The sequence below is a fragment of the Giraffa tippelskirchi genome, chromosome 13, assembly GCF_054371585.1.
Source record: "Giraffa tippelskirchi isolate mGirTip1 chromosome 13, T2T-mGirTip1v1.2.pri, whole genome shotgun sequence".
NCBI classification, from domain to species: Eukaryota; Metazoa; Chordata; class Mammalia; order Artiodactyla; family Giraffidae; genus Giraffa; species Giraffa tippelskirchi.
Genome location: NC_137287.1, coordinates 1,066,839 through 1,094,716, shown reverse-complemented (window position 1 = coordinate 1,094,716; position 27,878 = coordinate 1,066,839). Strand labels below are relative to the sequence as shown.

General features: G+C 52.2%; 1 protein-coding gene and 1 long non-coding RNA gene across 3 annotated transcripts in view; both read left to right on the top strand.

Annotated features, from left to right (window-relative positions):
• The window catches only part of MAD1L1 (mitotic arrest deficient 1 like 1), a 283,031-nt gene that overhangs the window by 233,721 nt on the left and 21,432 nt on the right, over positions 1-27,878 (top strand). The gene's annotated exons all lie outside the window — the stretch shown is intronic.
• LOC145531082 (uncharacterized) lies at positions 16-26,681 on the top strand. The gene is made up of 4 exons (XR_014072153.1): positions 16-176; positions 24,211-24,360; positions 25,881-25,937; positions 26,445-26,681. It is a non-coding gene; the product is annotated as an uncharacterized LOC145531082 (long non-coding RNA).

The following is a 27,878-nucleotide window of genomic DNA, read 5'->3' as shown; positions in this document are numbered from 1 at the left end:
TGCGTGGCGTGCTGCGTGCGTCGTCAGTGCGCGCGCACCTCGACCTCCTCGGCCGCCGGGCGGCTCGTCCACGCGCAGCCGCGGGCCCCCGCGTCCCTCAGGGCGGATGACGCCGGACGGGAGCCGGAGCGCCGCCCGCAGACGACGACGCGCGGAGGGGCAGCAGGTCGTCCCAGGTGACCGGGGCCTCGGGGGGGGGGGTGGACACGCGGCAGCAGCGGCCTGAGAGGGCCCCGACTGCGGCGAGGCCGCGGGGGCGCGCGAAGGGCTGGGACGGGCGCGAGTGACCGCAGGGCCGGGCCGCGGGCCGAGCTGTGAGGAGCCGCGTCGGCGCTTAGAGGCTCCCTGCTTCCTGCCGGGCGCGTCTGCCCGCCGGGCTCTGGCGCCGGCCCCCCAAGTGCCCCGCTCTGAAGCCCTAGCGCCACACCCCGCACACGGCGCCGGTCTCCCCCAGACCCGGTGGCGGCCTGCCCGGCCCCTGTGTCCCCACGCGGCAGGGGGAGCCCTGGCGTCCCCCCCGCTTCTCGGAAGGCCGCGTCCCGTGGGCCCGGCACCCCCCGCGGGAGCTGGTTCACCTCAGCCACCCCCTGAAGGCCGCTGTGGGTGAGGTCTTCCGCGGTTGGGGTCGTCCAGCCCCCGCGGCGGGGCCTACCTAGTTATGCGGGCGCACGAAGCAGTCTAAGCAGACCTGTATGTTTAGCTTCTGGTTTTCATTAAACATTTAGACGCGTTTGATGAAAGTTTATAATCAATACCTAAATATCTGGCAGGTTTTCTTGGTTAATTTTTTAATGGGGATTCATTAATTGCACGAGTGTTTAAATATTTAGGGAGAGGTGCTTAATAGCTTGGTAAGATCAGCGAGTTGGTCCCTGGCCACCCACGAAGGGCGGAGCCGGGACAGGCCGAGCACACGCCCAGCTCGCGCATCCCCATCCCGAGGGCGGGACGGTGGCGCCCGGACAGGACAGGCCCCTCCGTGGGCGGCGCTGGAGCTCGGCCCCCCGAGGGCCCTGGGAGCGCCCTCCTAGCTTCAGGACTCCAGTCGCAGGGGGCCTGCTGCTCAAGGGGAACAGGAGGGGCTGTAGGGGGGTGGGAGAGGTCGGGACTCCAGACGTGGAAAGGCAGGAGCAGGACAGGGACGCTGCTGGAGGCGGGAGGGGCACAGCAGGGCCGGGGTGTCGGTCAGAGACCCAGAACGGGCAGCCGAGGCCCTGAGGGGGGAGGGTGACGGCTGATGGCAGGGAGGACAGAGCTGGGCGGTGCTCCCTGGGGGAGAGGGGACGTCCTGGCCGGCGTGGGGACACATCCCCAATAAAGGAGACCGATTTTCCACAGGGCCGGCTCCCAGCAGGAACCCAAACCCACAGTTTCCTGGAGTACCTAAGCCAGAAGGTGGGCCCCAGGGGGGAAAACCCGATGCCAGGAGGCAGCAGACCAAACCCAGGGTTTGAGGGGAGGACAGTTCTGAGCTGGGAGTGGCGTTTTGAGTGGTAAAGCAAACACCCCCAGGTAGCTGGCACTCAGAAAGCCCACCGCCCTGTGGAGTCCTCAGAGGCCTGGCCCAGTGGACCGCGAAGGGGGGCAAACGACTCGAGTCCACGGGGAACGGGCCCTGGCCCTGAGCACTCGGGTTGGCTTAAGTGGAGCCACGTCTGTTTCTGCAAGTCCGTGTATTACATTCAGTCCAGTTGCTCAGTCGTGTCCGACTCTTTGCGACCCCGTGGACTGCAGCCACCAGGCTTCCCTGTCCATCGCCAACTCCCGGAGCTCGCTCACGCTCGTGTCCGTCGAGTTGGTGATGCCGTCCAACCAGCTCGTCCTCTGTCGGCCCCTTCTCCTCCCGCCTTCAGTCTTAACACGGAATGAACGTGAACCGTTCCTCTTGAAGGTGAACGCACGAGGCACGCGGTGTTCACGATGTTTGGGCGCGCACCTCGGGGGTCCCCCGCCCCACACGCTCACGGTCATGCTGGGAAGTGCCCCGGCCCCTCCCCCGCACCCCGGGTTCGGATCGCGTCCGTCGGGCTGGCTCTGTCCGCGCTCCTGTCACGCTGCACGCCGTGTGGTTTGGTGTTGGTTGCTGTCCTGCCTGTTGGCGATCGACGCAGCTTTCCCCACTGGACAGTGTTTCTAAGGTCCGTCTGCACTGTCTGTAAAATTCCATTTCGTAAATACACCCCGAAAATGTACTTTTCCATTCACCCGCCAAACGGACGTTTGGACCGTTTCCAGTGTTTTGCTTCTAAAAGCAACGTGCTGTGAACAATCCGACTTGTCTTCTTGGGCTCAGAAGCAAACATTTCTTTAGAATTTAACGAGAAGCGGAGCTGCAGGGTCATGGTGTCTGCAAACGCTCAGTTTTACAAGATGAAGCCTAATTATTTTCCAAAGAGCCCGGAGCCATCTGCATTCCACCAGCAGGAAAACCACATCCCCAGCGGTGGTCCCACAGGTGTGGCAACTCAGGGGTCTTCACTCGCGTTTCCTCCAGTTAGCAGAGGAGCGGGCATCTTTGCCCGTGTCTGTTACTGAGAAGCTGGTTTCTATTTCTCACCGTTTTTCTGTGGTTCTTTTTCTTTCCAGCTTTTACACCCTGATGCTACCCCTTGCCGGTCTGTGTCTGGCGTTCAGCCGCCGCCCCCTTCCTGACTTCCACACCCCCTCTGTTGTTTGAGGAACAGAGTTCTCCGATGTCAGTGTGGTTACATGTATCAATCTGCTCTTTGCCGCCCAGCGTGTTTGTGTCTTGTTTAAGCAGGCTTCCCGCCTAGGTGAGGTCATAAAGATAATCCCCCACTTTGTCTTCTACAACTGATTTTTATTTATGGCTTGAGACAGAAATCCAATTTCATTTTTTCCACATGAATAACTAATTATCTTGGTAGCATTTGTTAAATGGTCTCCTCTCTCCCGGGGTCCCCCCCCCCCCCCCCGCCTCCGCCATCATAAATCAGCTTCCATGAACCAGTAGGTCTGCTCCTGAGCTTCTCCTCTCCTCCTGGGTCACTAAGTCTATCGCAGGATTAATGCCAAAGTGTCTTAATTACTGAACTCACACAGCAAGGTCGGGATGGAAGGGGCCATAAGGGGCCTTCTGTGTTCTTGTGGGAAACTTTTTGTTTTCTTAAAAGAGACTATTTTTTTTTGTTGCTTGTATGTTTTTTCTTACACATTGAATAAACTCGTGCATGTGTGCATTACCTGCTGTACATAATCACACAGATTCACACGTTGCGTAACACAGGGTTGTACATGGACAACCACAATTACAGGCTGTTGTGTTACCGGCAGAGCCTTTCTTCAGGGTGAGAAAGTTCCAGTCTCTCCCCCTTTCCCTCGGAGATTTTGTCATGGACATTTTTATCGAAGCATAACAAACACGAATAAAGATGCACAAATGAATTCTCAGTAAATTCACTGAATTCTCCAGGTTTCCAGTGCCCACATGAAACGCTGCCGGGACATCAGAAACCATCACGTGCCCGCGCCCAGTCATGACCCCCGACCCCCAGAGTGCCCGCCCACCCCGCGCACGTTCGCCTGTTCTTGAGCTCGAGCGGCGCCCTTCGGGGTCTGAGGTCTGCTCAGTCTTATGCTGAACGCGCCCAACCACGCTGCCGCGGTGGTTCCTTTTTCCCAGCTTTTTATTGTGCAGGAACATTTAGTGGAGATGAAAGAATCACACCGTAAACACATGCCCTCACCGCCTCGGCTCTGCCGTTAGTATTTCACTGTGTTTGGTCTGGTGCATCTCTGCGCATCCACCATGCCATCCGTCCTTGTCTCTTGATGCGTTTGAGAGTGAAGCACGGGCATCAGCACCCTTCTCACCGGGTAGCTTAGCGTCTGTGAGGTTCATTAGGGCTCCCTCCATGTCTGCAGTTTCCTTTTCCCTGAGTCAGATTCACCCCTGAAACGTCACCCTTCAGTGACGATGGCATACACGTGTGAAGCCCCAGCAGCACGCAGAGTTGGCGTGGTTCCAGAATGTCCCTGCTTCCCCTTCTCGGCAGCCTCCTCCTCGTCCCCCAGAGGCAGCAGCTCTCTGCTTTGGCCGCTTTGTTGGGACTAACTGATGCCTACAGGTCCTCGGCACCCGGACTTGGCCTCTCCCCCCCGTTCCATCCTGATGAGCGCTTTCAGACTGCGGCCTTGTTAAGGGTTCTGGAGGGTTCCATCCCCCCACCACCGGCAGGAAGCAGGAGGGGGTCTTAGCTGACATTCACTGCGAGGAGCTGGAGGAGCTCCCGCAGCTCGGGGAGCCGGAACAGGGCCCTGGAGCACCCCACTCCGGGCCGGTCGCAGCCCAGGCTCCCTGCCCAGCCCCGGCGGCCCGGTGAGGGTTAGGCTTTCTCTGCGCTAAGGTGCGATTCTCTGCGCTGGGCTGGCGTCTGTCCGGTGGCCTCCGCTCTGGGAGGTGCTGCTGTCCAGTGGTTCAGCCTTCCCCTCGTCACGGGACAGAGTGACGACTCTCGGCTCCTTCCAGGCAGGACGAAGAACTCAAGAGTTGTCTTTCTGCCCGGTTTTAAATCGGTTGTTTTCCTTTTTCTTACTGGTTTGTGGGACGTTCTGGGTATGAATTCCTCGTCAGACATGGGTTACAAATAGTGTCTCGCAGACTGTGGGCTTGCCTATTTATTTTCTTAATAATGTCTCCTGATGAACAAAAGTTTGCAGTTTTAATTATCTCGTTTATCATTTTTTAATGGTTAGTGCTTTTTGCATTTTGTTTAAGTCAGCTTTGTCTAGCCCAAGGAAATGCGATGTTCTATATTTTCTTCCAGAGACGTTGTGATTTAGCTTTTATACTTGGATATACGGCCCACCTCAAGTTAGTTTTATGTATGGCGTGGGGTTGGGATTCATTTCTGTGGTTGGATGCCCCTTACTGTGGAACCCTTGCCTGCAAAGTGCGGCCTCTGCCTCTGCCGTCGGCCAGGGGCTCTGCCTTCTGCTCCACTGATCACCGGTTCCACACGCTCTGAGTTGCTGTGCGTCTCTGTTAAGCCTTGAGATAAGGTATCTAGTAAGTTTTGCTAAGTTCATTATCGATTCTAATAATTTGTGGATTATTTTAGATTTGCTGTTCTCACAGTCATGTCCTCAAATAAAGACAGTTCACTTCCTCATATCTGATTTTCATCATTTTTTCTGTCTCTTGCCTCATTGCAGTAGCCAGGATCTACTGCACGCTGTTAGGTAGAAACAGTGGTTGTGGGTGATCTTACTTTGTTTACAAGGTGGGCAACGGTTCACCGTTGATACGATGTTACCCTAAGTTACTGTGATACCCTTGTTTGACTTAGGAAAGTATTGTGCTATCCATGATTTTCAGAGCTTTTTATTAGGAAAAGTTGTCGTATTTTTGCTTTTTTTTCATTTCTGTTGAGGTAATCATACGGCTTTCCTCTTGTCTTTGTTGATGTGGTAAATTACTTTTTTTTTTTTTTAAGTGTTGAAGCGACCTTTGATTCCTGGGGTCAACCCACTCGGTCATGATATACTAGACACTTTTGACATCCCTGCATTCAGTCTGCTGGATTTTTTTAAAGAGTGTTTTTGAGTCTACCTTAATGAGGCATATTCTGAAATTTTCTTGGGTGTCTTTGATTTTGTTATCAAAGTAACAGCGACCTCATAATATGAGTGTGAAGTGATTCCTGCTCTTCCTGCTTCTGAAAGCGTGTGGAAAGAAAAACTTCTTATGCTCAGTCGTGTCTGACTCTTTGCAGCCCCATGGACTGTTGCCCACCAGGCTCCTCTGTCCATGGGATTCTCCAGGCAAGAATGCTGGAGTGGGTTGCCGTTTGCTCCTCTGGGGGATCTTCCCCACCCAGGGATCGAGCCCGCGTCGCCTGCGTTGCAGGTGGATTCGTTACCCCTGAGCCTGTAGACGGGGGTTATCTCCCCCTTGAATGTTTGGTAGAATTCACCAGGGAAGCCGTCTAGGCCTGGAGTCTCACTTCTGCCATGTTTTTTAGTGTGAATGGCATTTTTTAAATAGATACGGGACTGTCCCGTTTATTTTTCCCTTGAATGAGCTTTGGTGGTTTGTATCTCTCAAGAAGTGTGGTAGTCTCGGTTATAGAATTTATGAGGATAAAGTAGTGTGTAATGTCCCCTTAGAAGTCTGCAGGGCTGTGACGATGTCCCTTCCTTCCTTTATGATGTTGGCGATTTATTATTTCTCCTGCGTCTGTTCCTCCTCCTCCTTAGGCTAAAGGTTTGTTAATTTTATTGACCTTTTCAAAGAGCCCAGTTTTCATCCCATTGATTTTTCTCTCTTGTTTTTCTCTGTCCATGTTCGCTCATTTCGGCTCCTTTAAAAAAATTTTTGCTTCCTGCTGCTTGCTTTGGGGTTAATTTGCTTTTATTTTTCAAGTTCTGAAGTGGATCCAGCCAGACAGAAACCACACCGCAGTCTAAACAGGGCAAGTGTGACAGAGAGAAAGTGGAGAGTAGGTCAGGGGAGGGTCTGCAAAGGTGGGGCGAGAACTCGAGGGGCCCGAGGGCTCAGGCCTCCCTGAGGAAGGTGGGGCTCCCCCCGGGGGGAGGAGAGTTTGCTGGTTTTCTGGGCAAGGTCTACGCCATGGCCCCTGGAAAGCAGAGCAACGCTCTGGGCAGTGGACTGCCTGGCAGGCCTGGGGCATGTAGCCCCAGCCCCCTTGGGGATGGTCTGGGTGGCCACGGAGGCCCTGGGGAGCCGGAAGTGGCGGGTGCCCTGGCGTCTGCGCTTCCCCGCTCTGACCGCCCAGCCTCCCTGCGTCACGGGCTGGACCCTCTCTCAAGGCAGAAAGCTGGGGACTCGGGCTCACTCTAGGAGACACTGTGATGACTGGGATTTACTGAGGAGACAAGTGTGTTCTCATCACTTCTCATTCAGGCAGAGAATATAATTCTTCAGTTCTGTGTAGCATTTAGAAAAATTGACAATCTGTTGAAACCCAACAGAAAATATCAGTATTTATATCTGGGCTGTAGTCTCAAAAGGCAGTGCCGTATGCTGCTGCTGCTGCTAAGTAGCTTCAGTCGTGTCTGACTCTGTACGACCCCATAGACGGCAGCCCACCAGGCTCCCCCGTCCCTGGGATTCTCCAGGCAAGAACACTGGAGTGGGTTGCCATTTCCTTCTCCAATGCATGAAAGTGACAAGTGAAAGTGAAGTCACTCAGTCATGTCCGACTCTTCGCGACCCCATGGACTGCAGCCCACCAGGCTCCTCCGTCCATGGGATTCTCCAGGCAAGAGTACTGGAGTGGGGTGCCATTGCCTTCTCCGCAGTGCCGTATAACTTCTGTTTAATAAGCATTTTATAATTAGACTTTTGAAATATTTCGTTAAATAAGTCTTGAGTCAAAAAGGAAATAAAAAACTGCACTTAAATTCTATAATGATGAAGAGAATGTCAGATGTTTGATTATGAGATTCAGCTCAGACTGTGAGGGGGGAAAACACTATAGGATTAGAGGATTCCATTGTTGAACAAAAAATAATAAAAGCCAAGAACTTGGAAAGATCACAACATACCTGAAAAAGAAAACAGGAATAAATGAAAAGCAAGTTATATTAAAAAGATTATTAGTGACATGTGTAGACCCTGAAGCTGATTCTTGGAAACCAGTGCTCACGCACAAAGGCGGTTGTCGTGTGCGCTAAGGGGGCAGCCAGGCGGCTGCGCTCCTGCGAGGTCTGTGGATCAAGGCGAGCGCGTGGGCCTGGCCGAGAGCCACAGGGGGTGTGAGCTGTGTCTCAGGTCAGGGACGCCGGGAGGGGCCGCACTCCGGGTGTGGTCCGTGCAGGAGCCCGCAGGTCTCACCTGAGGCCCTGATGGAAATGAAATGCAGACTCTCGGGCCCCACGGCAGATGCTCTGAGCCAGGCTCCGGGCCGGGGCTCTAACGGAGAGAGCCTCCCCGGAGGTGCTGCTTGAGACCCGAGCGGGCAGAGCGAGGGCCTGTAATGAGAGGGGGTTCTGGGACCCGGGAAACACAGGAGCGGGAGCCAAGGGGTGCAGGCCCCCACGGCCGAAAGCGGCTCTGACACAGCTGTGCCCAGAGGCACAGGGCACCGAGCCTGGGACCCGGTGGGGTGGGTCAGAGCCCCGCCTGACGGCAGGATGCCCCAGGGGCTGCCCTCCCCCGAGCCTCAGGCCTGGGAATGGCCTGGGGCCGGCTCTGCCGTGGGGTTGGACCTGAGTTGTACCCGCTGCGGGACCCCAGATGGCAAAGTGCCAGACGGTGTCTGAAGTGGGCCTGTAGTGCCCCAGGGACCCGCCTGAAGCAAACACTCTCTGCAGCACCCCCGGTCAGTGCCAAGCAGGTACTCATTCATGTGTTTATATAAGATCCAGGTGACCATATGGATCTTTAGAGTCACAGAACATACAAGAAAGGAAAACCCCAAATAACAAACAGAACTCGGTCCGTAAAGACACAAGTTCTGGTAGAAGGGACACGTTGCTTGATTCCGGAGGCTGGTGACCTGGGAAGACAGACGGAAGCCGGGTGTCCGAGGGCAGGAGCCAGGTTTCCAGGACCGCGGTGCAGAGGCCGTAGCCCATCTCGGATCGCTTGGCGTCCAGCCTGTCTGGTTTCACGTGGTCTGGGGTCTCCGCGCTTGTGGTCAGCAATTTCCACACGGGGGCCAGGTCTGCTTCCTATAAAGACAACTCAGGGACATGTCCGACTTCTCCCTGTGCCTCTCAGGGAACTGGAGGTTCGGTGACTCGGGCTGGTTTGTCATCTTAGCGGTCGCCGGCTCCGGGCCTGGCAGCCCAGCCTGGTTTCTGCATCTGCACGTTTCCCGCTCGTTTCCTGTCCAGCCGCCGTCTGAGCCCTAGGCAGGCCTGGGAGACCACAGCCATCCTACAAACAAGAGGCCGGTGGAGGACAGGCCGGGGGCTGTCCCGGGAATGCCCACAGGGTCCTGCTGGGGTCAGTCCCGCCCTTCCCCGCTAAGCCTCAGTCCCGAGGGAACAGGTGTGGAGCAAGAAAGGGAGTAACACTTGGGATGGATGGTTAATCATAAACTCGGCAGAGGAATGCAGTCTGGGGACTCGGTTTTGGAAGCACCCAGAGATTCTGCACTTGAAGGGACCTGTTAGCCTGACCGACGTGATTAGTACCAAGAAGCAAAAGCTGCAGGGCTGCGCGGGGTGATTGCCGGACCCGCCGGCGTGACAGACAGAACGAGCAGGGAAGGGCCGGCGAGGGTTCGGGAGACGTGAACAACACGAGGAGCAAATGTGATCGACGCGAGTTTTACAGGACTCTGCATGCAGTAAATGGCGAATATACTTTCTTTTTAAGTGTGCAAGGAACGTTATAGAATTGACTGCGTTAGGTCGTAAATCCAGTCTCAGCAGACAGAAGGGTTAAGCACAGAAAGCACATTCTCTGACCGCAGCCTAAGTAGGCAGGAAACCAGTGAGAACTAGGGGCTCTCAGTCCTGAAAGCGCCTGGGGGTTTAAAAAGCATGCTTCTAATGGCACATGGGTTAGAAAGAAAGTCTCATGATGGAAATTTTAAAAAGCTTAGGGCTAAATAATAACAAAAAAACCAAAAGACGGTGGTGAATGTGACACTGGGCGCTGCTTAGACTGTGATTCATGGTCGTGAACGCATGTGTTGGAAGAAAAAATCTGAAAATTAATGAATTAAGTGTCTGACTTGAAAAGTTAGCAAACAGTGGTGATTCCCTGGGAGTTCAGTGGCTAGGACTCCACACTTTTCACTGCCAGTCCTGGGAACTAAGATCCCATAAGCGGCGTGACATGGCCAAAAAAAAAAAGTTAGAAAATAACAACAAAGGAAACCCAAAGAGAATGGAAGGGGTATTTTTTTTTTTTTTTTAAGAATTAAATGAACTAGAAAATAAAAATAGAAGGGGGAGAAATGACAAAGATGAAGTTGTTTTTTTAAAGACTAATACAGCTGATAACTGCTTATGAGACTGATCAACTTTCAGAAAGATGAAAAACACCAATAAAACTATTAGACTCGGGAAAGGGATATGACTGCAGATGACAGGAGAGATTTAAAAGTTAATAAGGGAATATTATGAACATCTTTTTGCAAATAAATTTTAAAATATAGATGAAATGACAAGTTTCCAGGAAAATACATATTACCAAAACAGATTCAAAAGCTGCCACCTGAACTGTGCTGTAATAACAACGAAAATTGAATCAGTATTTCAGAAATCTTGCCATAATATAAAAACAAGGCTCTGCCTATTTTATGGGCAAGTTCTAGCAAAACTTTCAAGGCGTGATGATTCCAGTCCTTGATTCCAGGTCTCTGGGACCAGAGAGGGAAAGCCGTCACTCCCTGGCTAGTTGTGTGAGGTTAGAAAACCTTGGTGCCCAAGTGGATAGGACAGTGAGGGGAAGGAAACCAGTGACTCCCTAATAATCTCTAAACGTTAAGAATCTGTCGCGCATTATCACCAAATCCCCTTTATGCCTGTAGTAACAGGGAGCTTTGACCCTGGAAGGTGTTCCCTGTCTTTCTCCTTGATGATAAAGAGACGAATCTTCGCCCACCTCAGTAGGTGAAGGGAAGACATTTAAGACAGAAAGGACAGCCAGCCATGACAAAATCCCTAGAAACACAAAGTTTCCTTCACCCAAAACCTTGGCAACACTGATAGTGGCAACTCATTAGAGGCACACTTGGGGTTTCCATGGAGCTTGGGAGACCGGTTCTAGAGTGTGTGTGAAAGTCACGGGGTGGGAGGAGCTAGACGATCCTGAGGAGGAGGGGTGACGAGAAGAGTGAGCAGGCTTGACGTGTGTCTGTGCCACAGCCCACAACACGGGGTCAGGGCAAGTGAAACAGCCACACACGTCAGTGGACGAGTCTTCAAAGTGGAGTAAAAAGGCAAGTTGTCAAAGGATAGACATACTGTGACATCATTTTTGTGTCTAAAAATACTTGTAAATGCTGTCTTAATGGGCCCACACGTAAGGAGCACAGCCATAAGGAGAGAAGGTCATGATGAAAACAAAGATTAGCTCAGACTGTGGCCACCCCTGGGGGCCGGAGGATGGGAGGAGGGGGTGGATGCCAGGGCGTCGCAGGTGGCCAGGGGTGTGTGCTGTTAGCAAATGACACACGTGCATTTTATGCTGTGTGTGTGGCAGATAGTCTTAAAGGAAAAAGAAAAACATATGGGAGCTCATAAGATCCCAATAAGTTAGCCGATTAAACAGTGTGTATCCTGAGTTCTGTTGCCAGAATTCCAACCGTGGAGTAACTGTTGATCCAACCTGTTTTTCTCTCACATCAATTGCACTGAAAAATCCCCAAGAATGTGTGCGACGCAACCGCCCGAGATCTGTGGAGAGTAGCAGGAGTGCTTCTTTTTATTTATTTATTTTTTTAAATATTTCTTTATTTGACAGTGCCAGGTCTTAGTTTGAGCATGCAGGATGTTTAGTTGCAGCATGATCACTCTTAGCTGTGGCAAGTGGGACCCAGTTCAGTTCCCTGACCAGGTAACGAACCTGGGGCCCCTGCATTTGGAAGCAGGGAGTCTTAGCCACTAGACCACCAGGGAAGTCCCCATTCTTTTTATTTTAATTTTATTGGCAGATAGTTGACTTACAAAGTTGTGTTAGTTTCTGTTGTACAGCAGAGTAGCTCAGTCGTGCATATATATCCTATTTTTCATATTCTTTTCCATTGTGGTTTATCACAGAGTGTTGAATATACTCCCGTTTACACGGTAGGACCTGATTGTTTATCCGTACATATATATTAGCTTGCGTCTGCCGACTCCAAACTCCCAGCCCCCCCCCACTCCCTTCCCCCCACTTGGCTACCACCAGTCTGTTCTGTATTTCTGTGAGTCCCTTTCTGTTTTGTAGATAGGTTTGTTTGGGTCATATTTTAGATTCCACATATAGGCCATGTCATATCATGCTTGTCTTTCTGACTTGCTTAGTATGATAATCTCTGGTTGCATCCATGTTGTTGCAGATGGCTTTATTTCTCCCTTTTTTATGGCTGTGTAATATTCTGCTGTGTGTGTACCCGGGTGTCTTTATCCGTTCCTCTGTTGAGAGGCTTCATTCTTAATGGCACAAAGCAGAAAGCCACGCCCATGCTGTCAGCTGGTGAAGTGAGCAGGCCGGACTCGTCCCCACAGTGGATTAGCGGCCTCAGCACCGGCGAGAACACGGCGGACACCAAGGTCCGTTCCAGGAGGCCCCCCCTCCCCCGACCTCCCCTGGCAGCAGGCGGCCCTCTTGGGAGCGCTGGCGGGTCCACGCGTCCGTCACTGCGCGGGGAACCTGGGCGCCAGGCACGGCGGGGCGGGCTGCGTGCGCTCTGCGGAGGATTTCAGGTCGACAGCAAAGCAGATTAAGGTCCATCTGCTTTTGTGGCCGCCGGGCACTGGCCTCTCCAGCAACACCCCTGACAGCCTCCCACCCCCGGGGCTGGGCTCACACCGGGCCTCCTCCTCCGTAGTCTCCGCCTCCACGGCTGTCTGAACACCGCAGGGAGGTCGCAGTCCCGCCTCCACTGCCTGTGAATGTGCGGGATTGAGAAGGGGGGGTCTCTGATGTCACAAGTGAGCTGACCGGGGTCCCTACAGGAGGGGACTTAGGGTGCGGGGAGAGGGCCGTGGGAAGACGAGGGCAGGGGTGGGGGACGCGCCTCTGCCCAGGTGCCCACAGGTCACAGCAGCCCAGCAGCATGGGGAGAGCCCCGGAGCAGACCCCCTCACGGCCTGGGGGGACCCACGTTGCTGACACCCGTCTCAGACAGGCCGGGCCGAGCGGGGCTTCCTCTGCCCTTTCTCCGGGTAGAGAAAGGAGTCTCTGCGGCTTCAGCCTGTGGGTCCTCTGCTTGGCTTCCTCCCCTCGTCTTCTGCCCGAAGTGGATTCGGGGAATCCCTCCCGGGGTGCCCAGACGCCAAGTCCACAGTGGGTCACAGTTCACATCCCCCCCTGCGGGCTGTACACAGCAGGTTCCCTCTGAGCCCTGGGAGCACAGAGGCTGTGCGTGCATCGCTGCTGCAACAAATAGCACAGAAGTGGCTCAACCGACTTCACTTTCACTTTTCACTTTCATGCACTGGAGAAGGAAATGGCAAGCCACTCCAGCGTTCTTGCCTGGAGAATCCCGGGGACAGAGGAGCCTGGTGGGCTGCCGTCTATGGGGTCGCACAGAGTCGGACACAACTGACCCGACTTGGCAGCAGCAGTGGCTCAACGTGACAGACTCATCCCAGGGCCCGTGGGGAGTCCACCTGGACCGGGTCTCACGGGGCCCGGCTGTGTCCCCAGAGGCCGCAGGAGAACCCTTTTCCCGGCCTTTGATCTCGTAGAGGCGACCAAGTTCCTTGGCTGGGGGCCCCGCCCGCACCTTCACACCAGAGGTGTAGCTTAGGGGTGGGGGGACACGGGCCTCGGCGGGCCCCCGCCCCCGGATTCGGGGGACACTGGAGGGTCCCAGCGGTGCTCCAGGCAGGCTCAGGTTTGCCTTCCCGCCTCGAGATGGTCCCCCTTAAAGTCCATCCCTCACACCCCCTGACCTCCGGAGGCGGGAGGAGATTCCAGCCCCGCCAAGCAGACCAGAGCAGCCGAGTGGACGCCCTGCACCCCTGAGCCGGTGGGGCCAGTGTCCGCCCCTCGGGAGGTCCGCCTGGCTCGTCAGCCCGTCATTAAATGCCTGGCTTTGCCCCCGTCCATTGCCCTGTCCTGTGCCCCTCACGGGATCCGCTTCTCGACAGACCCGGGACAGAGCCTGGCGCGCGGCCCGCGCTCTGTGAGCGCCGACGGCTTTGCTGCCGGGCTTCCACTGAAGGCGGCCGTGCCCAGCCCAGCGAGTCCTCACAGCAGGGGATCCGCCCCCGCCTCTGGCGTCCAGATGCCAGACCTTGACAGGGCCGACAGGTCTGCCCTGAGCGGTGGCCCCATCACTGCAGCCGGGGAGGTGGGGGGGGGCTCTGCCTGGCCGGGTTGGTTCACAGCATCCGCCCCTTTGTTGGGGACGCACCCTGAACCTCGCTCAGGAGGGGGGCTGTGGGGCCAGAGGGGGCGGGAGTGGCCACAGGCAGACCTCCCCCACTTCATCCCCCGCCCCCGGCTCCCGCCCCTGCACGTGGCTCTGACACCAGGGCGTGGAAAAGCCTGAATTAAAGGAGAGAATCATGGTGTCGCTGCATCAGAAGACCTGATACTGTGAGGATATAATTTTCTTCCAGGTTAGTCTATAAATTTAAAGCAATTCCATACAAAAGCCCAGCATGACTTCTGGAATATGATATAGCTGTTCTCACGTTCACCTGGACGAGAACGTGTGTGAAGACAGCCAAGAAGAACGTGGGAACACGAAGGGATGCCGCGGGGGCTGCCTATCAGTACCCCCCACCCCGCACCCCCTCTGGCCGTCGCAGCGAGACTCCAGAGAGGACAGACGGACCGACGGGCGAGGGCCTGGGTTCGAAACAGGCGTGAGGGCAGGCACAGCCGCGGCTCCGGGGTGGATTCGTCAGTGAGGGTGCGGGACGGCTGGTCACCCGCCTGGAAGAAGCTTTCTGAAATCCTGCTTCATGTGGCAGACCAAAATACACTCCAGAGTATTTAAATATTTAAGATGAAAAGAGACAATAAAAGCTAAAAGGAAACATGGGATTGTTCTTCATCACGGCAGGGCTGGGATTCATGGCTCCGTAGAAACGGTGCTCCTCCCGGCTGTGCCCGTTCATGCTGTCCCAGGACCGGACCCACCGCCCCGCGGCCCGAGCTGCGCGTCTGCTCCTCCGGTGGCCTCAGTTCATCCCTTCTTCTGTCGATGGGCCTTTGGGGTGTTTCCGCTTTGGGCTGTTGTGAATATTCTTGTAAAAACACTAGGATGGATAAAGAAAAGCTGGATGCATTTTTGCCAAGTAAATGTTCAGAAGTTCCTTGAGTCACAATAAACCTGTGCACAGCCCTGTAACGGCTGCACTCACTGGCGGGGGCGGCCAACGCTGCAGACATCCCCAGAGGCCTCCATCCTTCCTGCCCCCACCTGCAGCCTTCTCCGGGACTCGCCCTGGGGCAGCGGGGACCCCCCCGAGGGCAGCCCTCCGCCCGCAGAGGTGGCCGGTTCCCCGAGAGACTCGGGCTCAGCCTCCCAGCTTCGTGTCCCCAGCGGAGCAGAGCCTCCAGCACCGGTTTGCTTCCAGGCCCCCCGCAGGACAGGCCGGTCCACACCTCGGCGGGGATCCACATCCTATCTCTGCTGCCCACGCCCACTGCCCCCAGGCTTACACTGGGGACACCCTTGATTCCTTGCCAAGAATTCCCTTCTCAGGCTCTGCTGCTAGAAAGCCAGCCTAACACTCGTAGTCCCGGAGGTGGCCCTGCGGACGTGAAGGGTGCGGTCCTGAAGCTGGCTCACCCCCGGGGCAGATGACAAGGGGCCCGCCCCGGGTGCAGGAGGAGGGCTGGTCCCCAGGACGCTGCCCGAAGTGCAGGGGAGAGGTGGGCATTCACTGGGCGTGGGACGGGCGCGGGCATGGTGACCGGGTCTGCAGACAGAAGCCACGGGGCCGGTGCAGTGCAGAGCAGGCGGGGGACTCCGCTGCAAGCATCAAAGGGCTTCTAACGCAGCCGCCTCCAGCTCCCACACTGGCCACCGCGTGGGGCTGTTCCCCCAGCGAGCAGAAGACGGGGCCTGAGATCGATGCGGTGTGAGCAGGAGGCCCCGCCGCAGCTCGCAGCTCGGACCCCACACAGGCAGTTCCCCCGGGGCATCGGAGTCGCCTCACAGACGTTTCAAAGCAGCAGCTGTAAGAACCCTGAAACAAGTGAACAGGAAAGTCTCAGCTGAGACACAGATGACACGAAAAAGAGTCACATTCTAGAACTCAGAAAACTGGAGCTACAGGAGCAAACGGTAGAACTCACCGGACAAGCCGAGTGGTAGCTTGGAAATGACAGAAAAAAAAAGAACCAGTAAACTGAAAGACATATTATGAAATTACCCAATCTGAACAAGAAAGAGCAGCTTGGAAATAAATTATCCAACTCTTAGGAATCTGTGGAACAATACCAAAAGATCTAGCCTTTGTGTCAGCAGAGGCCCAGGACAAGAGTGTGGGCTGAGGAAGCTTCTTTTAAGATGTAATCGGCATTCTGTTAGCGCCAGGTGCGCAGCGTGGTGGTTCGATACACGCACAGTGAGGGAGTAGCCCTGAAGCCCAGCGCCACACAGACTCAAGGGGTTCTTCTTGTGACGGGAACCTTGTAAGATTTCCCTCTGAGCAGCTTTCAGATGGGCAGTGCAGGCCTAGTCGCAGCGGTCACGGGGCTGTGCGTCACACCCCAGGACTCAACGTATTTTGCGCCTGGAAGTTTGTCCCTCTTGAGCACCTTTGCCCACTGCCCCTGTGCACTCCCGGCCCCCAGCAGCTTGCTCTCTGTGAGATCGCGTGTGCTGTCTGCTTCATTCTTTAGATTCCACATGTAAGATCCTGCAGTATCTGTCTCTCTTGGACTCACTCAGCACAGTGATGTCAAGATCCACCCATTTTGTTGCACACGGCAAGATGGTCATCTTTTTAATGGCTGAGTAATATTCCTCTGTGTGTGTATAATTGTTTTTTATTCATTCATCTATCAGTGGACACTTAGGTTGCTTCCGCGTCTTGACCACTGTAAATAATGCTGCAGTGAACTTGATGGGTAAATCTTTTAGAGTTACTGTTTTCATTTTATCTGGATATATGTCCAGAAGTGGAACTGCTGGATCACCTGGTAGCCCTTTTTTTCACCTTTTTGAGGAAGCTCCATACTGTTTTCCACGGCAGCTGCGCCAGGTCACACGTATACCAGCCGTGTGCAAGGGCCCTCGAGTGCACATCTTCCGAGCACGTCCTCGCCTCTGGAGGTGGCCATTCTGACAGGTGTCAGGCAGCTCATTGTGGGCCTGGTCTGCATCTCCCTGATGATTAGTCACGTGGAACCTCTTGGACATCTGTGTCTTCTTTGGGACAATATCTATTCATATCCGCTGCCCACTTTAAAATCTTTTTTTTTTTCAAGATTTTTTAATGAGTTCTTTTTGTATAACTAAGGGAATGTTGACCCCCTATCAGATACATGATTTGTAATGTTTTTTCCCATTTGGTAGGTTGCCTATTCATTTTGTTGATGGTTCCTTTACATGTGCAGAAGCTTTTTAGTTTGATGTAGTTGCATTTATTTTTTCTTTTATTGCCTTTGCTTTTGGTGTCAAATCCAAAAACTCATCAGCAGTACAGTGTTGAGGAACTTCACACCTGTGTTTTCTTCTAGGAGCTTTATGGCTTCACGTCTTAGATTCACGTCTTTCATCTGTTTTGAGTTGGCCTTTGTGTATGGTGCACGTTAGTGCTTCAGTTTCCTTTTTATTTTTTGCATAAGGTTATTGAGTTTTCCCACTATTTATTGAGGAGACCGTCCTTTCCCCCATTGTATATTCTTGACTCTTTTGTCACAAATAGACCATGTGTGTGTGGGTTTATTTCTTGGCTCTGGACTCTGTCAGTTGATCTGTGTGTCTGTCTGTATGTCAATACCATGGCGTTTTGATTACTAGAGCTTTGTAATATAGTTTGAAATCATGAAGTGTGACGCTTCTAGGTCTGCTCCTCTTTTTTAAGGTTGCTTTGGCTATTTGGGGTCTTTTTGTGGTTCCATACAAATTTCGGATTGTATATTATATTCCTATGAATACTACCATTAAAGCTTCGAGCGGGACCCACTGGACCTGTGGACCGGGCGGTTGGGACGCTTTCACAGTGTTGGTTCTTCCCGTCCACGAGTGTGAAGCATTTTCCCTTTAATGACTCGTCTCCAGTTTCTTTCGTCAGTGTCCTAGAGCTTTCGGCACACGCCTTTATCTCCTGGGTAAGTGTGTTCTCGGGCACTCGGTTCTTCTGGACGTAGTTAGACATGGAATTGTCTTCTGTTCTTAGTGTAGAAACACAGTATATTTTTGTATCTTGCAGCTTTACTTAGTTTGTGCATTAGTGCTAGCAGTTTTTCATGGCGTCTTTAGGGTTTTGTGCTTATAAACGGTCATCTGCAAACAGTGACAGTTTCACGCCTTCCTTTCCAGTCTGTATGCCTTTTCTTCTTTTTATTGCCTGATTGCTCTGAGGAGGACCTTGAATGCCCTGTTGAATAAAAGAAGCAGGAGTGGGCATCTTTGTCTTCTTCCTGAACGTAAAGGCAAAGCTTTCAGCTTATTACCGTTGTGTGATGCTAACTGTGGGCTGGCCATATATGCTCGTTTGTTTGTTGACTTGTGCTTCTTCTATACGTATTGTGTTGAGAGTTTTGATCATAAATGGATGATGAGTTTTGTCAAATGTGTCTTCTGCATCTACTGAGATACCGTATGCCTTTTATTCATCATTTTGTTCATGTGCATTACGTTGATTGACTTGAAGATGTGAACCATCCTTGCATCCCTGGAATAAATCCCACTCAGCTGTGGCATAGGATCATTTTAATGCGTTGCTGACTTCAGCTTGCTAATATTTGGTTGAGGACTTTTGCACCTGTTTCATCAGGAATAGTGCCTGCAGTTTTCCTGTGGCCTCCCTGTCTAGTTTTGGTATCAGAGTAATTTTGGTCTTGTAAAATGAGTGTTGCAGTGTTCCCTCGCCTTCAGTTTTTTGAAAGTTTGAGAATAGTAGATGTGAAATCCTTTTTGAACGTTTAGTAAAAATTCACCAGTGAAGCCGTCTGGTGCTAGATTTTTGTTGGCAGGTTTTGATCACTGATTCAGCCTCTTATGTAGTAATTAGTTTGTTCAGATTTCTATGTTTTCATGATTCAATCTTGGTGGGTTGTGGGTTTCTCGGAGTTGATCCATTTTTTAAGTTGTCCAACTTGGCATATAACTGTTTACAGTAGTTGTTTATGGTCATTTGTATTCCTGTGATATCAGCTGTAGCTTTCTTTTTTCGTTTCTGATTTTATTTATTTGAGCCCTCTCTCTCTGTCTTGGTGAATTTGGCTAGTGGTTTGCCAATAAAGTCCAGCTCTTAGTTTCACTGATCTTTTTCTTTTCTCTATTTCCGCGCTAATTTCTGTTATTTCTTTACTTTGGGTTTGTTTGTTCTTTTCTGGTTCCTTGAGGTATAAAGGTATGTGGTTTATTTGTTGTTGTTCAGTCACTAAGTTGTGTCTGACTCTTTGTGACCCCATGGACTGCAGAACACCAGGCTTCCCTGTCCTTCACCATCTCCAGGAGTTTGCTACAACTCATATCCATTGCGTCGATGATGCCATCCAGCCATCTCCTCTGTCGCCCCCTTCTCCTCCTGCCCACAGCCTTTCCCAGCATCAGGGTCTTTTCCAGTGAGTTGGCTCTTTGCATCTGGTGGTCAAAGTATTGGAGCTTCAGCTTCAGCATCAGTCCTTCCAATGAGTATTCAGGGTTGGTTTCCTTTAGGATTGACTCATTTGATCTCCTTGCAGTCCAAGGGACTCGCAAGAGTCTTCTCCAGCTCTACAGTTTGAAAACATCAATTTCTTGGACACTCAGCCATCTTTATGGTCCAGCTAACATCCATACATGACTACTGGGAAAACTGTAGCTTTGACTGTACGGACCTTTGTTGGCAAAGTGACGTCTCTGCTTTTTTATACGCTGTCTAGGTTGGTCACTGCTTTTCTTCCAAGGAGCAAGCATCTTAATTTCATGGCTGCAGTCACCGTCTGCAGTGATTTTGGAGCCCAAGAAAATCTGTCACCATTTCCACTGTTTCCCCATCTATTTGCCATGAAGCGAAGGGACCGGATGCCATGATCTTTCTTTGAATGTTGAGTTTTAAGCAGCTGAAATAGCTTGTTTCTTGATGTGAGCATTTATCTCTATGAACTTCTTCTTGGAACCGCTTTTGGTGTATCCCCCATAAGTTTTGATATGTTTTGTTTCCATTTTCATTTGTTTCAAGATATTTAAATTTTTTCCTATTATTTCTTCTTTGACCCATTGGTTCTTCAGTAACTTAAAATCCACATATTTGTGACTTTTCCAGTTTTCTTCTTGTAACTGATTTCTTGTCTTATATCATCGTGGTTGAAAAGATGCTAGATATGATTTCAGTCTCTTGTCTTAAATGTAGTAAGACTTGTTTTGTGGTCTTAACATACAGTTTACCCAGGAGAATATTCCATGCGTACTTGAGTATATATATTTTATTGCTTTTGGATGGAGTTTTCAGCGTATTGTCTGTTAAGTCTGTCTGGTCTAATGTGTTATTTATGGCCAGTGTTTTCCTTCCTGAGTTTCTGTCTGGATAATTTGTCCGTGGGTGAAAGTGAATTGTTAACATCTCTACTCTCCTTATATTGTTGCCTGTTTCTCCCTTTAGGTTTGTTAATATTGATTTATACATTTAGGTGCTCCTATACTGGGTGCACAAATATTCACAAATGTTAAAGTGTTGAAGTGACCCTTTTATCATCACGTAATGACCTTTCTGTCTCTCATACACAGCCTTTGTCTTAAAGTTTAATTTGTCTGATTTAAGTAGAGCTGTCCAGATTTCGTTTGATTTCCATCTTCATGGAATATCATTTTCCATTCCTCACTTTCAGTCTGTGTGTACTGACATCTGAAACGAGTGTCCTGCAGGCAGCATACGGACGTGTCTTATTTTTCTGTCTGTTCAGCCATTGTGGTCTTGGGTTGGTGTGTTGACATTTAAGGTGAGTATCGATCGGTGTGTGCTCGTTGCATCTTGTTTCCTGTTTTCCGGGGCCACTGTTCCTCCCTCTCCTCATGACCTCCTCTGTGGTTTCATTTTCTGTAGCTGTGTCCTCAGATGCCTTTGTTTTTCCCGCTTGTGCCTCTACCATAGGTCTCCATTCCTTTCTTTTTGGCTGTGCCGGGTCTTCACGCCTGCACGTGGGCTGTTTCCTAGTTGCGGGCGTGAGGGCCGCTCTCCGTGGTGGGTGGGCTTCTCGTCGTGGAGGCCTCTCCCAGAGCGGCTCCCGGGCTGGCGTGTCGGCTCAGCAGTGTGCTCTCGGGCTTCGTTGCTCCAGAGCACGTGGGGTCTCCGAGATCAGGGACTGAGCGCGTGTCTCCTGTGTGGGCAGGTGGGGTCTTCACCCCGGAGCCACCACTCTTCACCTGCTCTATAGGTGTTTGCCTGTGGTCACCATGAGGCTTGCATAAGACATCTTACACTTGTGATGGCCTGTTTTAGGTTGATAACAACTGAAATCTGAACGCATTCCTCCCCACCACCACCAGTAGGCTTTATATTTGTGGGGATTTTGTTTTAATAGTTATTTGTTAGCTGAGGTGGCTGTGCCGGTCTTAGTTGTGGCATGAGTGATCTAGATCCCTGATCAGGGATGGAATAGGGGCTCCCAATAGGGGCTCCCAAGCCCCTGCATTGGGACCGTGGAGTCTCAGCCACTGGACCACCAGGGAAGTCCTCTGCTTTACATGTTTGATGTTAGAGTTCACATCTTTAATCCTGTGTATCCCTTAACAATACCAATATCAACAACCTCAGATATGCAGATGACACCACCCTTATGGCAGAAAGCGAAGAAGAACTAAAGAGCCTCTTGATGAAAGTGAAAGAGGAAAGTGAAAAAGTTGGCTTAAAACTCAACATTCAGAAAACGAAGACCATGGCATCTGGTCCCATCACTTCATGGGAAATAGATGGGGAAACAGTGGAAACAGTGGCAGACTTTATTTATCTGGGCTCCAAAATCACTGCAGATGGTGATTGCAGCCATGAAATTAAAAGACGCTTACTCCTTGGCAGGAAAGTTATGACCAAACTAGATAGCATATTAAAAAGCAGAGACATTACTTTTCCAACAAAGGTCCATCTAGTCAAGGCGGTGGTTTTTCCAGTGGTCATGTATGGATGTGAGAGTTGGACTATAAAGAAAACTGAGCACAGAATTGATCTTTTGAACTGTGGTGTTGGAGAAGACTCTTGAGAGTCCCTTGGACTGCAAGGAGATCCAACCAGTCCATCCTAAAGGAAATCAGTCCTGAATATTCATTGGAAGGACTGATGCTGAAGCTGAAACTCCAAAACTTTGGCCACCTGATACACAGAGCTGACTTACTCGAAAAGACCTTGATGCTGGGAAAGAGTGAAGGAGGGAGAAGGAGATGACAGAGGCTGAGATGGTTGGATGGCATCACTGACCCGATGGACATGAGTTTGAGTAAACTCTGGGAGTTGGTGATGGACAGGGAGGCCTGGTGTGCTGCAGTCCATGGGGTCGCAAAGAGTCGGACACGACTGAGCGACTGAACTGAACTGATCCCTTAACAAATTATTGTAGTTAAATAACTTTAGGACTTTTGTATTTTAGCCTTCATACTAGCTTTATAAGTGACTAACCCACCACCTTTACAATATTGGGGCTTCCCTGGTGACTCAGATGGTAAAGAATCTGCCTGCCGTGCAGGAGACGTGGGTTTGATCCCTGGGTCGGGAAGATCCCCTGGCAAAGAGAATGGCTAGTCACTCCAGTATTCTTGCCTGGGGAATTTCATGGACAGAGGAGCCTGGCAGGCTCTGGGGTCGCAGAGTCAGACAGGACTGAGCAACTAACTGTTTGCGACTTTGCAGTATTATCTGAATGTTACCGTATATTTAGTGTTACCAGTGAGATTTGTGCTTTCATATGTTTTCCTGTTACTAATTACTGCCCTTTTGTTTCTGCTTAAAGCGCTCCTTTAACATTTCTTATAAGACTGGTCTAGAAGTGGTCATCTTTTTCAGCTTTTTTCTGTCTCTCTCCTTCAATTCTGAATGACAGCTTCTCCAGGTAGAGCATTCTTGGAGAATTTTTTCTTTCAGCACTTTGAATGTTCCATGCCACTCCCTTCTGGCCTGCAGAGTTTCTGCCAAGAAATCTGCTTATGGGCTCTGACTGTCATCAGCATAAAGTTGTTTTTCTCTCGCTGTTTCTAAGATTCTCTTCTTTCACTTTTGTCATGTTACTTATGCTGTGTCTTGGTGTGGGTCTCTGGGTTCATCTCGGTTGGAACTTCCCGGGATTCCTGGGTCTGGACCTGTCTCCTTGCCCCAGGTGATTGCATTTGTAGCCCTTATTTCTCCAGGTCAGTTCCTGCCTCTTCCTCTCTCCTTCTGGGCTCGGAGTCGGGTGCTGGTCTGCTTGATGTTTCCCCTTAGTCCCTTAAGCTGTCTGTACTCTTTTTATTCTTGTTAAAAATATTTATTTACTTGGCTGTTCTGGGTCTTAGTTGCAGCAGGCAGTCTTTTAGTCGTGTGTGGAGTCTAGTTCCCTGACCAGGGATCGGGCCCAGCCCCCTGCATTGGGCGCGCAGAGACCACCGGGACGTCCGTATTCTTGTTTCCTCCTTTCGCTGCTCTGTCTTCAAGGTCGTTGATCCTTCCTCCGCTTTGTCTAATCTGTTGCTGAGCCTCTCCACTCCTTCAGTTTAATTATTGCTTCGGTTCTGTGACCGCTCTTTGGTACTGTCTTTTATGTCCTCTCTCTTCACTGAAATTTTCACTCTGTTCATCCACTCTTCTCTGAGCTTAGTGAGCATCTCTGTCAGTGTTATTCTGAACTCTTTTTTAGGTAAATCATTTTGCTCTCCTTCATGAAGGGCTTTTTCTGAGGTTTTTATCTTGTTTCACTTGGAACTTGTTTTTCTGTTTCTTCATTTTACTTAACTCTCCGTGCTGCTACAGACTGGGGGAAAATGTTTGATGTTTGTAAACCAAACACCTGACAAAGGTCTTGTATCTAGAAAATGTGAGGAACTCTCAATACTTGGTAAAAACAAAGCGTTCAGAACACAGGTGGAAGATGACGACTCTCAGAGAAGACAGGCTGATGGCAAGCCCCACAGAAAGACGCTGAGCATTAGACAGTAGAGAAGTATCAGTACGCACCATTGCAACAGCCAGAATCCCAAGCAGAGCAGTAACACCGAACCCTGATGAGGGCGTGGAGGAGCTGGGCCTCGCATCCATTGCTGGTGGGAGTATGGAGAGGTGCGGGAGCTCCGAAACTCCAGGGGCGCGGCTCCTTCCAGCCCTGACCTCATACTCACGGTCCAGTCCAGCAGCTGCGCTCCGGAGCGTTGACCCCGGAGAGATGAAAACTTAAGTTCGCGTGAAAAGCCTGTATGCAGATTTTCATAGCAGCTTTATTTGTAATAACCCCAAGCTGGAAATGACCCAGACGTCCTTCCACAGGTGAGTGGCAAAGAGTTACCGGCCCGTCCTCTAGATAGTGGGACCCGCCCAACAATGAAAAGGGACAGACCGTTGATACAGTAACAACGTGGATGGATCTCCAGGAAATTAGGCCGAGTGGGAAAAAAGCCAGTATCAGAAGGGTACAGAGTAAGTGACTTCACTTATACAACGTTCTCAAAAGGACAGGGCGGTCCTGGAGGTGGGGGTGAACGCGTAGCGCAGCAGTGGGTGGTCGTCGTGGTGGCGGGGTGGCTGTACATCTTGATCGGGGCGGTGGTTGCGCAGGTCTGCTCACACAGGGTAAATCTGCAGAGACCTCACACCACAGGCGCTTGTGAAGCTGGTGCAGGTCGGTGAGCTCTGTAGTGTGGTCACACGACCTGCAGTGCAGTTAACACGACCACACCGATGGACCAAGTGCCTTCCTGGGTTTGGCGCTGCACCACCAGTACATGGGGGCTTCCCTGGCGGCTCAGCTGGTCAAGAATCCACCTGCAGTGCAGGAGACCCGGTTCAATTCCTGGGTCGGGAAGATCCCTTGGAGAAGGGATAGGCTCCAGGATCCCACTCCAGGATTCTAGGCCTGGAGAATCCCCAAGGACAGAGGAGCCCGGTGGGCTGCAATCCGTGGGGTCACAAGGAGTCAGACGCGACTGAGCACAGCTCCGGTCTATGAAACGGTGCCACGGGTGGAGCCTGGGTGACTGGGTACTGCGCTGTGACTTCCTGTGTGGCTGTGTAATTGTTTCACATTAAAAAAAAAACAACCCTAAGAATCTCCCAGGAAGCAGGGCAGGAAAGCGGTGCAGTGGAGTGGGAAAAGATGCGGAGTTGGCAGTGGCCCCCATCGCCCCAGCCTCAAGCCCTGCATGCCGTCTGCTCTCCCCCGCAGCGGGCAAACTGTCCGTGGTGCCAGCCCAGACCATGCTTTCCATCAAGCGGTGAACCTCCTCCATCCTTTACATACCTTTTTATTGAAGTATCATTGTTTTACAGTGGGGTTAGTCTCTCCTATACAGAAAAGTGACTCGGTCATACATATATTCTTTTCCATATTTTTTCTATTGTGGTTTGTCATGGGATATTGAATATAGTTTCCTGTGCCCTACAATAGGGCCTTGTTGTTCATCCATTCCATATGGGACGGCTTGCCTCTGCTCACCCCAACCTCCCCCACTGCCCTCCCCCACTCCCCTCCCCCAGGGCAGCCTGTTCCCTCCGAGTCTGGTTTTGTTTCCTAGATTAAGCTCATTTGTGTCATATTTCAGATTCCTCATATAAGTGCTATCGTATGGTATTTGTCTTTCTCTTTCTGACGCACTTAGTGTGACAGTCTGTTAAGTCCATTCATGTTGTTAGAGAATGGCATTTTCACTCCTTTTTATGGCTGAGTAATACTCCTTTGCATACATGTACTACATTTTCTTTACCCATTCATCTGTGAATGGACATTTAGGTTGTTTCCATGTCTTGGCTATTGTAAGTCCTGCTGCTGTGAGCATGAAAAATGAAAGAAATTGAGAGTCGCCCAGTCGTGTTTGACTCTGCAACCCCACAGACTATACAGTCCATGGGACTCTCCAGGCCAGAACACTGGAGGGGTAGCTTTCCCTTCTCCAGGGGATCTTCCAAACCCAGGGATCGAACCAGGGTCTCCTGCATTGCAGGCGGATTCTTCACCAGCTGAGCCACCAGGGAAGCCCGCTGTGAGCACAGGAGTGCATGTATGTATCTCTTCAAATCACAGTTTTGTCTGGGTCTATGCCCGGGAGTGGGATTGCTGGATTGTGTGGTCCTTCTGTTTGTAGTTTTCTGAGGAACCTCCATCCTGTTCTCTGCAGCAGCTGCACCAATTTACATCCCCACCTCCAGTGTGGGAGAGGGCTTCTTTCCCCACACCCTCTCCAGCATTTGTTATTCGTAGACTTTTTTTTGGCTGTGCTGAATGTGCGTTGCTGCCCTTTCCTCTGGTTGCAGAGAGCGGGGTCTGCTCTCCAGGGTTGCTGTGCGGGCTTCACGTTGCGGGGCTTCTCCTGTTGCAGAGCACAGCCTCCGGTGGTGGCCCACGGGCTCCACTGCTCCAGGGCGTGTGGGATCCTCTGGGACCAGAGATGGGGCCTGTGTCTCCCACACTGGCAGGCAGATTCTTCACCACCCGGGAAGCCCCTGTTATTGACAGACTTTTTAACGATGGCCTCTCTGGCCGGTAAACCTCAGCCTTTCTTACTCAGACACATTCTGGCCGTTCCTCCCTCTCGGGCATCAGCCATGCTGTCTTCCCTCCCGGATTTCGCCAGCATCCTGCCCGCTCTCCCCGCACCGCACCTCCACCTGCTCAGCTCACTGCGCGTCGGGGGAGGGCCTGGCGGACGGACACCTCGTGGTGGCGCCGGCAGCGACTCGTGTTTTCTTCTCCATGTTTAGCTGTTTCCTAAAGTTTCTGTAATAAAAGGGTTGCTTTGAGATAAGCAGAAAATCAATACAAGTTATTATTCTACAAAATTCCATCCATGCCCGCATGACCCGTGGCCTAACTCTTAATTCCTTTATGCTTGCAAAGCAGGCCCTGAGCCCGGCCAGCCTGCGCCCCGGCGCCCAGCCCCGCCCCAGGCCCCAGCGGACCTCCACCGGAGACTTCCTGCCCCTCGGGCGTGGGGGGCGGCCTTGGTCCCCAAGGGTCCCTCTGGGAGGCAGGTCCTGCCCTGATGCCACCCCCTCCAGCGTGCCGACCCCTGTTTGTCCGTCAGGGTCTGGAGACCAGCCTCCTCGAGACCCTCCTACTGTCCTCGAGGGACGTCCCGGCCCTGCCCCGCCCCCAGTCAGTGCCCGAGGGGCATCGGATCAGTGCCCTCGTCTGCCCCCGGCCCCTTCCCGCCCTTCTCTCACGTCCTGACACATACAGACTTCACAGCCAGGCTCTCTGCCTCCTGGTTTCCTAGCCACTCAGCCCCTAGGAGATGGGAGCGTGGACATCGGGGTGGGGGTGTCTGTGGGGTCCTTGGGCTGATGGTCCCCCACTGCAAGCCCCCCTCCAGGGCCCTAGTGGCTCCTTTGCACAACCTCTCCGCCGGCTTCTCCCCACGCCCTGGGGGCCGAGCTGGGCAGCCAGGTGGCTGTCGCTGTCCCCTGGGGCCCCTGCACGCTCTCTGGACCGGTCCTTTCAGGCAGGCCCCCTTGAGTTATTCTCTATGGGACACCACCTCTTCCCTGTTGGGACGGTGACTGGTACTGGTGGGCGGGTTTGTTGATGTCTCCAGGATGTCTGGTACACAGTCGGCGCTCTGTAAGTGCACAGGGAGTGAACTAGGACGGTGGTCTTGGGCTTTCTGCTCTCTGGTGTGGTCCCCTGGAGGGAAGGCACGCTGGGCTTGGCCCTGTGTTTGGCCTCTCTTCTCAGACGGTTCTAGTCTCCCTGCCCTCTGCCCCTGTGGACGGGGTGGCCTGTCTGCACCTTCACTCTGAGCCCGGCCGGGCTTGCTGTCTTGGCCGTCACCTGGGCTGGCTTGTGGAGGACGAGAGCCGTGCGGAGCACCAGCCTCCCCAGTCACGGGGCCACCCCTCGCGTGAGCAGCTACGTGGTGGCTGGTTCCGTGGCGTGGTTGGGCCGGCAGGTGACAGATGTAACCTCTCCTCCATCTAAGGCGCCGGGGGCTGAGTGCAGTGAG